The following is an 18,733-nucleotide window of genomic DNA, read 5'->3' as shown; positions in this document are numbered from 1 at the left end:
TGACGACTATACACAGTAAATATAGGTTATTCCTCAACCTTCCGGTAGAGGCGCGCCATAACATTTTAAATTAGCCTAAATTCCACAGAAACATTTTATGCAAGAACGTCCAATAATTGTTACTATTTAAAGGATTCGGGCTTTGAAATATTTCATATACATTCTAAAATTCAAAGTTTAGGCCTACAACTTTTGTCATCATCACCTGACAGGCCAGGATTTTTTTGGACATCGGTTCTTCATTTTTTTTTTTTTTAATCAAGGTTGGCTTTCAAAGGTTATTTCACAAGAAATTCCAGGACAGAAATTACACCACTCAGCACAAAAACAAATATGAAATCGCTTACATGTTCAGTTCTTATCTGACCTGATACAGCTGAAGCCTTTTGGCGTTATGCTCATAGATGCTGTGTTTGTTCAAAATCGTCCCCTACACCATCATTCACTATCCCTACATTACTCCACTATATAGTTCACTTTAAGGAGTGAATGAAAACGAGTGAGTGAATTAGGAAGGTCTGGCGCTTTTGTATAGTTTGTGCTTGCTGTTTAAATTAGGCCTAATTGAAACATAGCAAACTGACAGCTCCGGTAGTAATGAAAGGATTTATCCTGAACTTCCTGTCATGGAAACTAGCATGTATAACCGTAATTAAACAATTTAATATTCAAGTGAAAATCTATTTGCCTGTATTATATCACTGGACCAGCGCCGGTTGGAAATTGAATGGATGATCGATTCAGCTGCGGCGCCATCTCCTGGCGAGACGCGGGAATTCATTAATCATTCAACGCGCGACTCTCACAGTGCATTATGGGTATTCTCTAGCCTTTGAGCGCATGGACAAATACCCACACTTGCGGTCTTTGTACTAACTTGACCACTTGTCTACTTGCATGACGTATTTCCTCTATTTGCCCCGAGTGTTCAAGTAGGCGTAAAGACTGCAAGTGTGTGAAGAACTTTTGATTACTCGATGGAACACACTTATAGTCTTTTATTATTATTAGCTTTTATTTATTATATTTTCAATACTTTGCATTTTAAAATAAACTTCTACATGTCTGTTCAGTAGTCGCTATGTAATTAACAGAAGACACACATTTGAAATTGTGGTGCTTCTTGATAAAAACAGTTGCAAATGTTGTAAAATAGGCCTACACATACCATCTTAGTTTGCACCAATATAAAAAGTGCAACACTTTATATTTTTACTACCAAATTATATGTGTTGTATCGTAGATACAAAGGGAAAACTAAGAGAAAACGGAAACTTCTGGATGGTCTCTTTTACCCATAGACCAGTGGTTCTCAAACTTTTTACACCAAGTACCACCTCAGAAAATATTTGGCTCTCCAAGTACCACCATAATGACCAATATGAATACAGTAGCGTAGTAGGCCTAACTATTCAGCTATGGTTATGCGTACAGCTCAAAAATGAGGCAGCTTAATTTCTAATAAGAATATTTATTATTGTCAGCCACATTAAACATTGTAAAAACACAGTTTGAACATTAACACTGCACTGTGCTGCTTACATACAGGTAAATAAAAAACTTAAATAATGATTCAATTAAAATGTATTGCACCTAAAAGTTAAATAAAAACTGAAGCCTACTGTACTTAAAATATGAAGTAAAAAAAAATACTGTACTTAATTAAAAAAACACAGGCTGTGTATTGATATTTTACCTTTTAAAACGTACATTTAAAATATTCTGGCTGACCCCTAAGTTTTTCAAGGCGATCATTATTTAGAACTGATCACTATAATTGTTTCCATGGTGACGCGTCATTGCTTGTCACGTTACACACCGCAGCCACAAAATCGCTGACTGATGTGACTGACTAATGAGCTGCTTTTATTTTATTTTTTTATTCAAAATATTCACAAATTTGTTAGCTATCGCATGAAATATTTGATATTCCGAGTGTCAAATACATGCAAGTGGAAGTGTTATGTTGTTTAAACACCTTTATAACGATCGCGTTAGTTGAGCGCCGTCATGTTTGTGCCACTGTTCAGAGAATCGGATCTGTTGGATTGTTACAGCACGTGAATTCATCCACTTCTCCCGAAATACATGAAAGTAAGTGGCCGGTGAACTGGGAGAAGAATAGAGTTAACTTTAAAGTTACTAACACAATGTGTAATGAATAAAATCTGATATGAATAAAATGTGTCGTCTAATTATAATGGAAATTATAATTATTTCCGCTTCCATAGACATCAGTGTGTATTTTACAACTTCTAAATGTATTGTTTTTTTAGTACTTGGGTGAATTTAAATGTCTGAAACCTAAAATAAACATTATGTGGTTAAAAACACTGAATAATTGTGATATTTGACAGCGCCTGAGTGGCGCGCGTCCGTCTCTGGCTCAGCGCCAGCCAACTGCGAAAGCACGATTTGAATTTAGCAGTTGATCGCGTAATGCTTCTACACCGGTGTCAAAGAGTATAGAAGCCACTTTGCCGGTGTAATCGTATTGTACGCTCCAGGGACCAGCCAAGACTGAGCACACAATAATAGACAGTAATGGCGCGTTTCCACCGAGCGGTACAGTACGGTACGGTACGGGTCGGTACCCTTTTATTTGCGTTTCCACTGCCAAAAGTTGAGAATGGTACCAAAAAGCCGAACCGTACCGTACCACTTTTTGGGTACCCTTCCGTTGGGGTACCTAGCACAGTGGTACGGTACTAAAAGGTGGAGCTAGACTCACTGCAGGACGTTGATTGGTTGACAGAGAATCGTCACTTGCGCGTGCTACGACGAGGGGAATGACAACATAAGAAGCGCCATTTTTTAATATACAGTTTAATATAATACTACTGTTACTTTGTCACGAAATGTAATTTTAAGAGTTTTTCAGGCGAGAATGTAGTTGTTTAAAGCTCAAATCTGTGGTTTATTTATAAAGATTATTTGTTTTTCCCCGGTTGTGAGATCCATGCGATCAGCGGGCGCTCGGCGCTCATGTTTCCCGGCTGGATGAGCCTTTCCTCGGCTAAGTTCTTCTGACGTTCGCCGATGACTCCGACGGTAGTGGTTAAACATGAGATATAATAATTCGTCTTGTGCAGACCTAACGGGCGATCTTTGGTCTCGTGAATATATAATTCGTTCCCTGTCAATCGTTTTGGCCGAGGGCTAAGTTTAGTTTCATATTATAGGCTATTTGTATTTAACTTTACTGTTGTAATGTTAGATTAGAGCGCAGCATTTGGACATTTGACTGAATTGTTTGCTTTATTTCTTATTGTATAGCTTCTTGTACCTTTTACTTAAACTTTTATATTGGCTATTATTGATAAAACTGAAATTTTACAAAAAGAAATATGGTTTCTTGTCATTTTCTTATTACAAGATTAACACTGATGTTTATTGCAACATTTGTACAAATGCATATATTGCCTGTAATATGTGTAATTATTTGTATTATTTAAACGAAAAGAGGTAACGTTAGGGTTGTGTTTTAAATTTCGTTTTGTTATAACGTTAAATAGAATAACGTATAACGTGCAGTGAATAATCAATATGCGTTGTGCATGAACCACATTTGTGTCCCTATAATGTTTAATTTATTTAAATGAAAACGAAAAGAGGCAGAGTAGTGTTTTATAACATATTTCGTTTTATTGTTGCTTAAAATGTACATACAGAGTAACAGAGATAACCGGAGTAGCAGAGCGAGCTGGGTGACCTTTTAAGAACGCGCTGTACCATTTGCATGTAGGAGTCGCACATGGCAAGTACAAACTTTGCGTACTTAATATTGAGAAAAGCCTAATGTCGGCGCTTGTCTTCTTGTGACAAACATGTCGAGGAGCAAGAACAAGATCTGCTGTATATGTCATCCATTGTAGTTTACTATGTTCTTCTTCGCGCGAAAATGACGTCGATCGAAACACCACGCCCATCAAGTAAGGGTACTGTTGGCAGTGGAAACGCTAGCCAGATCATGGTTAACAGACCCGAACCGTACCGTACTGTACCGTACCGTACTGTACTGCTCAGTGGAAACGCGCCATAAAAGATCACACCGGTTTGATCTTACGTGCGAAATTCAGTGATTCCTCTGCGTACCACTAGACGGAGCAACCACTGCCATAGACAGTAAAGCTTTTACCTCGGTTGCCAGCAATACACACAAGCGCGCACACGCTTACTGCTGATGAGTTGTTCATTGCGTTTGTCACATGACAAATGAACGAAAGACTCGGAAGGTAAAGTAATTATTTATGTTCCCTGTAAATTATTTTTGACTGCATTATAATGATGCGGGCGGGTATAGATATATACACTAGATATCGCCTTGGCTACGGTTTCGTTCCAATGAACTGCAGTAGCCAAGGCGACATCTAGTGTATATATCTATACCCGCCCGCGCCCTCAGATCATTTGGACGCGGCTGTGTTCAAGAGGTTACAACGATATAAATACTGTTCGTTTTCTCACACAAACCGCTCGTTTCGTGTCTTAGGCCATCAATGTGTACTTACGATGGGGAATTGTTTAATTTGGACGATGTGGAATTGTTTTAATTTGGACTCTGTGCTTGCTCTTTGAGGTGGTGACCATAGACCTGCATTATTTGACTGACAGACAAGAACGGTTTGACCTAAAAATATCAAAATTGAAACTACTGCGGAAAAAAAGACACCTACATCTTGGATGCCCTTGAGGTAAGCTAAAACATACCATAAGTTTATTTAAAGTGAACTATCCCTTTAAATGAACAAAATGACTCGAAAAAAGATTCGTTCATTTTGATGAAAGAGATCGAACATAGATCCGAACTTCCTGATCTGCTTCTAACAGTGCTACAGCCCACAAACACAGTGCGCCACCGACCTCTACTGGACAAACCCAATACCACCCTTAAAGTCCGCGTGAACCCAATATTGAGTGGAGCTCCACTCGCCCACAGACTGCAGCCAGACCCTTCTCCAAACCTACGTCATCAGGGAAGGTCCTTCAATGCAGAGGGGAGGGGCATTTTCAGATTTTGATTAAAGATTACGAAGCCAAACATTTTTTGGGTTTTTTTTGCACGGATTAATTGTTCACCATAAGACTAGTAATATGCGCTAACAAAGTAAATACGGCCCATTTTGATTTCAAGGCAAGGCAAGTTTATTTATATAGCACATTTCATACACAATGGCAATTCAAAGTGCTTTACATAGAAGAAATTAAAATAATGAAAAGAAATAAGAATAATTAAAACAGTTTAGAAAAATAAAATAAAATACAGTACTTTTAAAAAATAAAAAAAGAATATTATTATAGATCTTTCTTTCAAAGGATTCCCTTAAGACTTAAATCTTTCAACCTTCTTTTAACCTTCAATCTTCTTACGACTTCCATCTATCAACTTTCCTTTAACTTTCTTTTCTCCCTCATTTACTCACACGTTCTTTTCACTTTCTTTAGCACTTTAGCACTGCGTTCACATTCTTTCTCAGACGAAAACTTTAATATCGTCATTTAAATACTGTTCTACTTTCAAACCCACATTAATACACGTCACTTTCACATTATCACCTTCTGAGTGGGCATTTACAGTTTCGGGCTAAATGCCCTGCTGACATAGGAGAAATTAAAATAATTAAAAGAAATAAGAATAATTAAAACAGTTTAGAAAAATAGAGTAAAATACAGTACAGTAAACAGTCGGACGAACAGCGGCACAGTGCTCATTCAGTAAATGCACAGCTAAACAGAAGTGTTTTGAGTCTGGATTTGAATGTGACCACTGTAGGAGCACATCTGATCTCTTCTGGAAGCTGGTTCCAGCTGTGGCTGGCATAATAGCTAAAAGCAGACTCACCATGTTTAGAATGAACCCTTGGTATTTCTAGCTGATATGATCCTAATGATCTGAGTGATCTGTTGGGTTTATATTCAGTGAGCATATCTGCAATGTATTGAGGTCCTAGGCCATTGAATGATTTATATACCAGTAATAATACTTTAAAATCAATCCTAAATCTAACTGGGAGCCAGTGTAGAGACCTGAGGACTGGTGTGATATGTTCATATTTTCTGGTTCTGCTCAGAATCCTGGCGGCAGCGTTCTGTATGAGCTGCAACTGTCTTATGGTCTTTTTGGGAAGGCCAGTGAGGAGTCCATTACAATAATCCACCCTGCTGGTGATGAAAGCATGCACAAGTTTCTCTAAGTCTTGTCTGGAAACAAAGCATCTAATTCTTGCAATATTTTTCAGATGATAGTATGCTGATTTAGTTATTGCTTTGACATGACTACTGAAACTAAGGTCTGACTCTAGTGTCACACCAAGATTCCTGACTTGATGTTTAGTTGTTTGACCCCTAGAGTGAAGGTATGCGTTCACCTTGAGAACTTCATCTTTGTTTCCAAACGCAATAACTTCAGTTTTGTCTTTGTTTAATTGAAGAAAGTTTTGACACATCCAACTGTTGACTTCGTCAATGCATCGGCACAGGGAGTCAATGGGGCTGTAATCGTTAGGCGATAGGGCTAAGTACAGCTGTGTGTCGTCTGCATAGCTGTGGTAAGCAATTTGGTTATTTCTCATTATTTGGCTCATTGGGAGCATATACAGGTTGAACAGGAGTGGCGCAAGAATTGAGCCTTGAGGGACTCCGCATGTCATGGATGTCCACTCAGACTTATGGTGTCTGAAAATTTCAGTTGGACTTTAACATACAACATTTCCCCTCCACTTAACTTAGAGGCAATCCTTCCCCAAGACACAAAATCTTTTACAGTGATTTTTTTTTACATCATACAGTTCATAATTCAATCAACCTTATTCCTGACGACCTTACAGCATTTTGAATTATGGGTGGCACTTCCGGTTTGGGGAACTTCCATTCAAAAAGGCTGAAACGAATAATTTCAAATCATACAGTTGCCCTACAAATAAAGCTAATCCATCAGTTTGACTGGGTGAGCTGTCAGTTTTCCATCATGATATATTTTCAGACATCATGAGAATAACGTTATACTTGGTATTTTAACGTGACATTAGGCTATAGCCAGAGCAGACATTCTCTGCTATAGCATAACAAGAATATGGCAAGAGCTCTTTTCAGTCGCTGCTTTTTACCATAGACTGTAAAAAATTTGCTTTTTACTCGTGATTATTTTCTTTTTTCCCTTTGCAATCCGCTGTAAAAGTATGAAAAAGGCCAACATATACTGCAAATTTGTGGTCTGTTCTCCCGAATTTAATTTACGATAAATTCCATTAATAATTCACTGGAATGCACAAAGAATCTCTCGTTATTCTCATCAAATCTTCACGTCTCTTTCCAGGTTTGTTTTCACAGGTAAATGCAATTTATAATCTGTCAAAATTACGGAAATCACTTTGAAATAGTATCACGTAGGCTAATGAACATTTTTGATTAACGCAACATAAGTCACATAATACAGATATATATTACTACAGTGATATTTAACCCATCCATTTGTGGAAATTGCAGTAAATTGCAGTAAATTGCAAGAGACGATTTCTCACGTTGAGCACACGAACGCGTGTGTCGTTTATTTTAATGGAAAAACACAGAGTAAACAATGGCGTTGCCAAGCGCCCCACGTCATCACACATTCAGAACATTTTAAAGGGACCGTGATCCCTGAACAGTTATGAAGAAACACGCTAAGAACAAAGTGCTGCATTTATAATCAACAGTGTATAGAACTACGCTTAACAACAAAGGTGAATTATGTATGTCACAATCACTACACGTTATTGCTGTGGAAAGACTCTAAATTTCCTTTTAATGTTCGATGGTTGAAGGGTGTGTAGATTAATGTCATCTCATTGTGAATTTTTTTTAACGTATAGGCTATTGCATTCATAGAGCGAGCCTTGTCACTGATTGTTTACAGCTTAATGGAAGTTACACCCATAAATCGTGCAGGGCGTCATGGGGCGTAGGAATAAGGTGGATAGGTTCTAATTTTCTTTTTGATGACACTATTTGTTATGTCACAGTCTTTAAAGCTGCAGTCTGTAGTTTTTTCTCTTTGTCGCCATCTCTGTTCGAAATCTGCAATTGCAGTTATTCGCGGAATTATCAACTTTACATGGGTTGTGCCTCGACACGGCACAGCGTGGATGAATCCAATGTTTTGAGGAGAATGTGCGGCTGCCAGTCACCGCGCCGGTGTGGATACTGTCATTCGGAATCACAGATTCTACTTTTTGGAAGTATAACCAACATAAGAATTTTGACTGGAAAATGTCACTGCAAAAGTAACATCCACTTTTGTTCTGACCAACTAAGGGAAATTTAAGGTTGATTAAATCTAACTAACACTTATCATATCATGTCAAACCATGCAAATTATACTTGTTCTCAAATTGTTTATGTTAACAATATCAGCATTGCGTGACTACATTTAATACCCTTCTGATATTATCCTTGTTTTCACATGGGCCCGGTTGCAGTCTCTTTTTTTCTGTGGCCACTCCGAAGTCCGAACGAAGTCTTTTGCATTTTACAACGGGTGAATCTCCTGTTGTGCTGGTGATTTCTCGTTTGAACCTTTCTGGATCCACCATCAAATTAATAAGTTTAATTATCAAGTGCTGTGAGAATAGGCTATAAATCTCCACCTTCAACATCCTCACACACAATATAGTCTACTAGCCGAGACACCTTCTTTATGTGTACAGATGTGACGCAAAGACTGTAGTGATATCTGATGGGTGAGATCGCTACTGAGTGAGCCACACCCTAAGCAGGGGGTTTGTACTCTGCGAGTGTTCAATAAAGATCAGTTATATACCGGCTATGCTGTGTGATCGCTGTCTCTGCTCATTCACGAGCACAACATGGTGTCAGAAGCGGCTAGAACAGTCTCCAATGTGCAGGCAGAGAGGCCCACAGAAGCATATTATGATTCATAAAAGTTGAATAAAGTGCTCAAGTTTGAAAAGAGCTTTAAGAAGAAACAAATTTTTTTTATAAACATCTACAAAGCAAATGGAGTATATGAGGACTGTGATTCAGATGAAGGGCAAGCATTCCTCGGAGCTGTAGATTAAAATACTCAAGGCTGGTGCACTACCGTTCAGATCTTGGAGCGACCGGTGCAAATGAAAATGGACACTGGGGCAGACGTCACAGCAATACCTGAATCCATCTTTGTGCTGCTGGCCTCAAATAAAAACACAGGCCTTAAGAAAACACGCAAAATACTAATGGGACCAGGAAAAAATGTCTTGGATGTGAAAGGAGTATTTTCTACCACCATCTCAAAAAAATTGAAAAATATAGAGGAAGACATCTATGTGGTCAAAAATATCTTCAAACCACTTCTGGGCAGACATGCCATTGAAAAGCTTGACCTTATCAACATACTGGATAACATCACAGAATGCCAGTGGCAAGATAAATATACAGAACTTTTCACAGGCTTAGGTGAGCTGAAAGAGGAATACTGTATTAAGTTACAGACCAATGCAACACCTTATTCTGTAAATGTAGCCAGATGGATCCCAGTGCCCTTAATGGAGAAAGTCAAAGAGGAGTTATCCAGGATGGTGAAGCAGGACATCATCAAGAAAATCGAAGGACCTAGTGACTGGTGTTCTGGTATGGTTCCGGTTCTTAAGCCTGATGACACAGTGAGAATTTGTGTTGACCTGACTAAATTAAACAGTGCTGTTAGACGAGAGAAGTTTATCTTGCCCTCAGTAGACCACACACTAGGCCAGTTAGGGGGAGCAAAAATCTTCACCAAATTAGATGCCAATTCTGGATTTTGGCAGATCTGTTTGGCTGAAGAGTCTCAACATTTGACTACCTTCATTACACCATTTGGGAGCTATTCTTTTAAGAGACTTCCATTTGGGATTTCCAGTGCTCCAGAGCTGTTTCAGATGAGAATGTTTCAGATTTTGGAGGGACTGGATGGAGTCACATGCCACATGGATGACATCCTCATATATGAAAGGTCTCCAGAGGATTATGACATCAGACTCGACGCAGCATTAAAGAGGGATCAGAGAGCTGGCCTGACGCTTAACAGAAAGAAATGTAAATTTGCAAAGACTGAAGTCAAGTTCCTAGGCCACAAGCTTTCCTCAGCTGGATTATAGCCCGACCCAGATAAACTGGCTGCGGTTCAAAATATGCGTGAGCCTAACAATGTGTCTGAGGTACGCAGCTTTCTTGGAATGATGAACCAATTGGGGAAGTTCATTCCAAACCTGGCCGAGAAACAAAGCCCTTGCGAGACCTCCTCTCACAAAGAAGTCTGTGGTTCTGGGTCGCACCACAGCAGGAGTCATTCGCATTGCTGAAAAAAGATCTGATCACAATGCCAACTTTAGGACTCTTTGATCCAAGCAAGGAAACTAAAGTTGCAGAAGATGCATCGTCTTTTGGTCTGGGAGTGATTTTTCAAAAGTCCAGTGATGCATGGAAACCCATTGCAGACGCCTCTAGAGCAGGGATTCCCAAAGTGTGGTACGCGTACCCCCAGGGGTGCGCGAGAGGAAAAATGTAATGGCGGTCTGTTTTTTTAAGTGGGATTTTTCCACACAATAAAAAAAAAACATGAATAAACATGATAAAACAAATACATATGAAATGCACAACGACACGCCTAAAGTCGCTCACACACTCATATGAGACGCGCGCGCGCACACACAAACTCTCCACGCACATACTTATATGAAACGCGAGCACACACACACACAAACTCGAGTCGCGCACATACTCAATGTGACCCGAGCACACACACAAACTCTCCGCGCACATACTCATATGAGACGCGAGCACACACACACAATACCCTAAAGATGTGGAATAATTGCTGCTAAGACCGGTACCACGACAGATATGATGAAGCCCTTGAAAGTGCACGGAGTAAACATATTAGCAGAAAGATGCTCTGTCTTCGACTGGTAAATGAAGATATACCTTGTTGATCACTGATAGTGTTTATATTGCAATAATGACCAACTATGTACACTGCCGTTCAAAAATTTTTTTTTGGTAAGTTAGTTTTAGTACGTTTTTTTTTTTTTTTTTAAGTAAGGATGCATTAAAGTGATCAAAAGTGACCGTAAAACATGTCACATGTGTAATGTTACAAAATATTTCGTTTTTAAATAAAACTAAATTACGCGGCTGAAAATAACCGTGCTTTCTGTTACTGAGCCTGTGTCTGTCACTCGTCCTCTTAAAAGTGGAAGCTTGTGCGTAGCTTTGTTGCAATATATTGAAACTTTGTTGATGTTGTTGTTGTCATGCGTGTTCTGGTTATTTGCGCATGATTAAACATGAGTCTTTATATGGTGATAAAACAAAGCTTTGTTGCGTTATTTTTTTGAAGTGGGGATTGGGGGTGCGCCAACCCGGTTGGGACATAGAAGGGGGTGCGCAGGAAAAAAAGTTTGGGAACCGCTGCTCTAGAGCATTAACTCCATCTGAGCAGAGATATGCTCAGATAGAGAAGGAGACTCTAACTCTTGTTTGGGAATGCAAGCGTTTCAGCTGCTATCCCATTGGAAAGCATTTCTTTTTCGAAGACAGACCATAAGCCACTTCTGAGCTTACTGAGCACAAAACATCTGGATGACTTACCACCAAGGCTGCAAAGGTTCAGAATGAGATATTCTGAACGAGATCAGCCATATTCCAGGGAAACAGTTCACAACTCCAGACACACTGTCAAGAATGCCCAGTATGAGCGATATAACGGTTGATGACTCAACTCTCATGGAAGACACAAATATTGACCTCGCCCAAATAGGGAAAGGTTTCCCTGCCTCAAAGAGCCGCCTAGACAACATTCGACAGGAGTTAAAGAAAGACCCTGTATGCAGCCAAGTAATGAGGTTCCATGAGCATGGATGGCCGAGAACTGTGCAGGCCAGTGACAAACTCAGACCTTACTGTTTGGAAAGAGACATGACGGACTGCTTCTACATGGGACAAGGTTGATAATCCCTGCCCCACTCCAAAGTTCAGTTCTCCTCCACATTCACCAGGCACACCAAGGAATAGAAAAATGTCGCCAAAGGGCAAGACCGTCTGTGTGGTGGCCCGGTCTGAGTTCACAATTGCGAACTATGGTGCAACAATGTGATGAGTGTAGAAAGGCTTCCATGACAGTTGTAGAGCCGCTACAACCTACAGACTTTCCACTATATCCATGGCAGAGAGCAGCTACAGACCTGTTTGAACTAAAGCGACAAAAGTACCTTTTAACTGTCGATTACTATTCAAGAGATGTCGATGTAGTCAAATTGGCATCAACTTCTTCTGCAACCATAATAGAACATCTTAAAGCCGTGTTTGCACGAAATGGGGCGCCTGAGATACTATTATCTGACAATGGGCCACAGTATAGCAACGCTGACTTTCGGGAGTTTTCTAGGGAATATGACTTTGAGCACATTACAAGCAGCCCACGGTATCCACAAGGGAATGGTGAAGCCGAACGAGTGGTGCAAACTGTCAAAAAACTCCTGGGGAAAACATCCGATCCGTTCAAAGCCTTGCTTGCATACCGCTCTACACCACTAGCAAACGGTTTTAGTCCAGCGGAATTGTCAATGAAGACTGAGAAGACTGAGAGCAGGCTTACCAACTCTGCCATCTCTTCTCACACCTAAACTCCCAGATACAGACAAACTGAAACAGTTTGAATCCAGCTTACGTGCTCGAACAAGAAATTTGTACAATAAGAGACATAGAGCAAGATCTTTGTCACCACTGAAGCCTGGACAGACTGTCTGGATTAAGGACCAACCCATCACTGCGAAAGTGATCCGACAGCCGGCCCCAAGGTCGTTTGTTTTGAAAACCTCACATGGAAATATTCGACGCAACAGACGGGTGTTGGTGCGACTCCACCACCCTAAAAAATAATAAAAAAACAAAAAACAGTTGATGTGCCATACTTATGTGAGGATGATCATGTACCTGATTGTCAAGCAGCAAACAGTTCCTCACCCAGCTCCAAGTCCGCAGTCTGCTATACCTACCCGACAGGGAACTTACACAAGGTCAGGACGTTTGTCTGTTTCACCAAGACGAATGAACCTTTAGTTCATGGCCAGTGACCACAGAGGCAGAATAATCCTCTCACTGTGCCAGGAGTGCTCAGGTAGTCCACCCTGACCTCCTTAGACAAAAAAAGAGTAGGGGGGTTGTACTCTGCGAGTGTTCAATAAAGTTCAGTTATATACCGGCTATGCTGTGTGATCGCTGTCTCTGCTCATTCATGAGCACAACAAAGACATTTTCGAATTTCCAGCGGAAATCCACCAGTACCACTGGAATTAAAAACATTATTACAAGCTTATCGTTTTGAATCGAACTAAGGCAAGGATATAGTTTTGAACACTGCCTGGTTATGTACTTGCTAAATTTTTTATTTTGGATAATTTTTAACCCAAAAAAGTTACAGAATGCAGCAAGATATGCTGGTGGTTTCCTCTCTCTTACCGAACGTCGTAGACATCCAGAGGGTGCACTCTCAGGCTCCTTTCTATCTGCAGTTTGAGTCAATTCAGGCATTCTTTGAGCACTGGGTGAATCTGGCAATTGATTTCTTTGACATCCAGATTTCGAACTCTCATGCTCCCAGTTATTAGTTAGCATTGATTCAAGTGTTGTCGACGGATTCTGGCATTTTATATATACACTATTTATATTTTATATATACACACCATCAATATCAGAAGGTTGAACGCCCAAGGCAGCTTGAAAGTCTTTAGTCAGCATCTCTTTTTGTTGTCGACTGAATAATTGATCCACATGACGTCGCACTAGGGCTGTCGCGGTGAAGGAATTTCCTTTGCGGTAATGTGTGTGGCTCAATAGCGTGATATGCGGTATTATCGCCATTTATTTATTTATTTGGATTTATTTATATTTATTTGTTGATATATAAATATGTGTTACGATGTGATGTGGTCAGCATGCACAAAAAACGAGGGCATTTTCAGTAACCAATGTAACCAAAACTAAACAGCATCTCTGTGCATTGAAAGGCTGTCACTCAGCTCGCAGTTACATTGTTACGGCAACGGACTGTCATTTTTGGGTTAACTACTTTATTCAACTATTAATTTTCTTCTGTGTGGGCCTCTGACGTGAGTTCACGAGAGCGCCACAACACATCCGCGAGAACTGAGAAGATGATGATCACGATCATTTGATGGGAAAGTGTTAAAGGTAAGCCATTCCTTTTGCGGCATTGGTAAGGCACTTTTACGTTTTCTCGTTGGTTTCTCACGATTTGGACATCCAGGAAATGCACACTTTAGAACCGTTTTAAACACTACATCAAGACCCATCTGCATCATCTTCTCAGTTCTCGCGCATGCGTCGTGGCACTCTCCTGAACTCACATCAGAGGCCCACACAGTTGAATAAAGTTGTTATTTTTGTGTTTTTTTCGCACAAAAAGTTTTCTCGTCGCTTGATAAACTTAAGGTTAAGCCACTGTCACTTGGACTATTTTAACGATGTCTTTACTAACTTTTCTGGGCCGGCAGATGCAATTACCTAGCAGCCTATGAAGAAGTGAGCAAGCTCTCAGATTTCATCGAAAATATTGTAGTAAACCTTTTAATTTATTTAAAGAGGTTTAACCAGATTTATGGAGGACAGAGGGTACATCACAACACAGGACTTTATGAAAAAATATCACTTTATTGACAATTTAATTTAGAAAAATATAACCATTATGTCAATAAGCATTTAAAGAAGTTCAACAAACATTTACTCAGAATGCCCCCACTAGGACAAACGATGATACACAAGTGAAACTCCAAAACGTCACTACACTGCACTCCAGTGGTTATCCCCAGCCCTGCAAGGCACAATAGAAATCGTGATCAAACGGCAATCAGTTTATCAAGTGGAAAAATCAGCGTGTCCCCAGTCCAGTGTACACAAAGTAATGTTCATACAACCTCTAAAACTCAAAACTAGAACATACACACTCACACATGCACACAACACATGAAAGAATGAAAATATAAAACACTTCACCGTTTTCAGGAAACTTGACCCCGTCCCGGGGTCTAGGGAAAGGAATCAGCCGTGCCGAATTGTCCGCAGAGAAAGCACGCGTTATTCCCGTCCCCGCAGTCACAGCAATTAATGGCACTGGCATTAGTTAGTTCTCTTTGCGCAGCAAGCTTCTCTTTGGGAATCACAATGTCTAGCAGGCTACTGAATGAGTCCTCTTTGCGCAACACAGCTCTTAAAACCGCTCCTGGAACATGTGGCCAGCGCTCCTACACACCCAGTCCCATTATTATCTAACTACACAGATTCGATCTATCCAGCTAGTTATCTTCGTTGCCGGACAACCCCTAATGGTCTTGAGCAACAGAAAGCGTCCCTTAAAATGTCCTCCACTCCAGGTGAGATCATTTATCCCTGCCTTCTGTCCATGCAACGAAAACGTGCTGCAGAAAGGTTCAGATGGGCGGGACCAAAGCCAAACAAAAAGATAAATCCCCAGCGTTCATCACCATATCTTAATTTGTGTTCCGAAGATGAACGAAAGTCTTACGGGTTGGAACTACATGAGGGTGAGTAATTACTGACATAATTTAAATTTTTGGGTGAACTAACCCTTCAAACCATTCATTCAACGAACACTTTCAAAAACGCTGATTCATTAAAAGATATGTAATGAAACAAGGTGTTCATTATTTTTAACTTTGAGCTCCACTTTTCAATGCTCAGCTTACCAGCAATGCGTTGCATGGGTAACGCTGAAACTGATGCTTCACTTAAGCCTGGTTCACACGGCAGGATAATTAGGCCCCGATTCACCCCTTCCGACAATCTTAAGGATGCTCAGATTATCGTAAAATAATCTGATCAGATATTCCTGCCGTGTGTGGTGTGGTAAGACTGCTCTCGTCTGCTCGTAAGGACGTCGGTACCGCTCCGATATCAAATCGGGGATATCCAACATGTTGGATTTTTTTGGCCCGATATCTCCTCGTGTGTGGTGTCCCCCGGGGACAAACGAGCACGCAGCCTGTGGACTGTGGCGTGTAGCCAATCAGAAAGCGAGGTGACGAGGCGGCGAGGAAGCACCGGGAAACAAAATCAAAACAGCCGGCGGCATGGCGCACCAGAAAGTCCTGTGGACGTCGGAGATTTTCTTTTGATGACGTTTTTTTGGGTTAAAAACAAACTAAAAACTTTCGCCACTGCATCCTCTTCGTCCGCCATGATTGTTTACTTTGAAGTCACGTTTGATCTCGAGGGATTTTGCGAGATTTCCCGTCTGACCTGGGAATGCTCGGGAGTCCAATCGGTTTGTGTGTGATGTGTTGATTTTGCCGTGTGGCTGCGCACCACAACTACGACCAAAACTGTTAGACCGTGATTTTTTATCGTCGTGTGTGGGGTCTCTCAGGTTTGGAAAATCGACCGACAATTTTAAAATCGTCCCGTGTGAACCAGGCTTTAATAGAGACCAATGACATTGATTCAATGCGTGACTCGATGATTTTTTCCCCTGCGGCTTCCTTGCGCTGTGGAATGCTAACCAGCGCTGTCGCTGACGCCATTCATGGTAAATTAAATGTTAAAAGGGTGACACAACAAAAATATTTCGCTTTCCTTGGACACGGTAACCTTTTCATGAATATATATGACTTGGCCTCAAAGACAGGGCATACGCTTAGTCGATCTCTCTCATTCAGTCTGTTTAGGCTTAAGTGTGTTCTGGAAAAATTTACATTTGACTCTTTCTTCTTAATTTTCTTAGACATTGTGTGGGTTTTCCTTTGATTTAACTTGTGTTTCTCTCTCTATTTGTATGTATGTCACCTGGCATGAACAAAGATTTCTTAAATCCAGCTAGATCTGGTTTACAGGGGGTGAGTGGAAAATTACAGAAGAAGAAGACTTTGAAAGTATAAGAGGGCCGTCTGTTTTCTGTGTGGTTAGGTCTTTGTTCCTACCACGAGGTAGCTGTCGCGGTATTTTTGTGAACAAACCTCTTAAAGAGAATAAAACCTCTTCTCTTTAATACAAATTGACTCTGAATGTTTCTTATGCCTTGATGCTATTTGTTAATTATTGTTTTTGCCACAACAAGTGCAAATCCACGAAGCCACTATACAAATCACCATGATAAGTCTTGTTATCATTATTAACTTATTTAACATTCAATACACATGCAAGTTCAAAACAAAAAAAAGAAAACACGCGAATATCGCGGTTGCTGCAGTTACTTGCATTCCTCTGTGGTTGGCTTGTCAGTAGCGCGGTAATATTGCGGTTATCGCCACAGCCCTACGTCGCACTACTTGGGCACTTCCCAGTGCTACTTTATTTACAGGTCCTGTGATTTCCTAAATTACTCCCTGCACCCATAGTAGTTGATACCCTGGACCTCCTGTCAAAAAATTATTGATTGACAGGTACCCCGCCCCTTCCGGTGACAGGTGCCCGCCCCTTTTGGCATAGGATCAAAGGGATCATCAGAGAACAAAGGAGATCAAAGGAGATCAAAGGGTTAACCTTTGACCCGGTTAGCCCTTGATCATGTTTTTGACAGATAGTTCTACATTTATTTCAACTTTTTGTGTGAGGTTTTAGTAAGATCTTTATAAACATTTCATTTATATTCTTTTAAAAGAACTGAATGGTTTTTCAACATTAATGTGTGAGATAAACTTCCACAGTTTTTTCTTATCAGTTTCACAGTACAGCCCGGATGCGTTCAGGAATATGAAGGGAGGAGAATCCTGTGATACCAACTTCCAAAACAAAACCTTCTGTCATAGCCATGACGTATTATTATTATAAACGCATCTGCAAACGATTAACACTAACTGTCAATATCAAACGATCAAAACTTCAAAAGGCTTCAAAACCTTCTGTCAATATCAAAAGGCATCAAACAAAACCTTCTGTCAAAACACATGATCAAGGGCTAACCGGGTCAATAGGTCAAAACTAACGGTCAAAAACATGATCAAGGGCTAACCGGGTCAAAGGTTAACCCTTTGATCTCCTTTGTTCTCTGATGATCCCTTTGATCCTATGCCAAAAGGGGCGGGAACCTGTCACCGGAAGGGGCGGGGCACCTGTCAATCAGTCATTTTTTGACAGGAGGTCCAGGGTATCAACTACTACCCATTTTGGTCCATACCCAAAGTTCTTAGTATACACTGTATCTCCTACTTCAAAATAGTGAGATTATGCATGTTGGTCATGTTGCTCTTTTTGAACTTGTTTCAATTTTGCTGGTTAAGTCAGGGTGCATTTTGTCTAGGGTGCATCGCAATTTCCTCCCCATCATCATTTCTGCAGGTGACAATCCCGTGGTAGACTGAGGTGTAATACCTACAATACCTACCTTACGATAACTAAACAATGCTCTATGCAACTTTGTCTCCAAATTGTTCCCAGAACCTTTTTTCATGAGGTCCTTAAAAGTTTGGACTGCCCGCTCAGCAAGACCATTGAATGATGGACGATACGGGGCGAAAGTGACATGTTATTCCATTGCTAGACATAAAATCTTTGCTCGCTTCACTTACAAAACACTGTGCGTTATCAGACACCATCATTTCAGGAATGCCATGGGTACTGAAACTCTTTCTGAGGCACTCAAGTGTAGTTGCTGTAGTTGCTGAATTTACTGGATATGCCTCAATCCACTTAGAATGGGCATTCATTTACAAACAGTGTCTGTGTAATAGGGGGTACATGGGGCTGT

The sequence above is a fragment of the Leuciscus leuciscus genome, assembly GCF_965113295.1.
Source record: "Leuciscus leuciscus genome assembly, chromosome: 5".
In the NCBI taxonomy this organism is placed as follows: Eukaryota; Metazoa; Chordata; class Actinopteri; order Cypriniformes; family Leuciscidae; genus Leuciscus; species Leuciscus leuciscus.
This window is presented reverse-complemented; position numbering follows the sequence as displayed.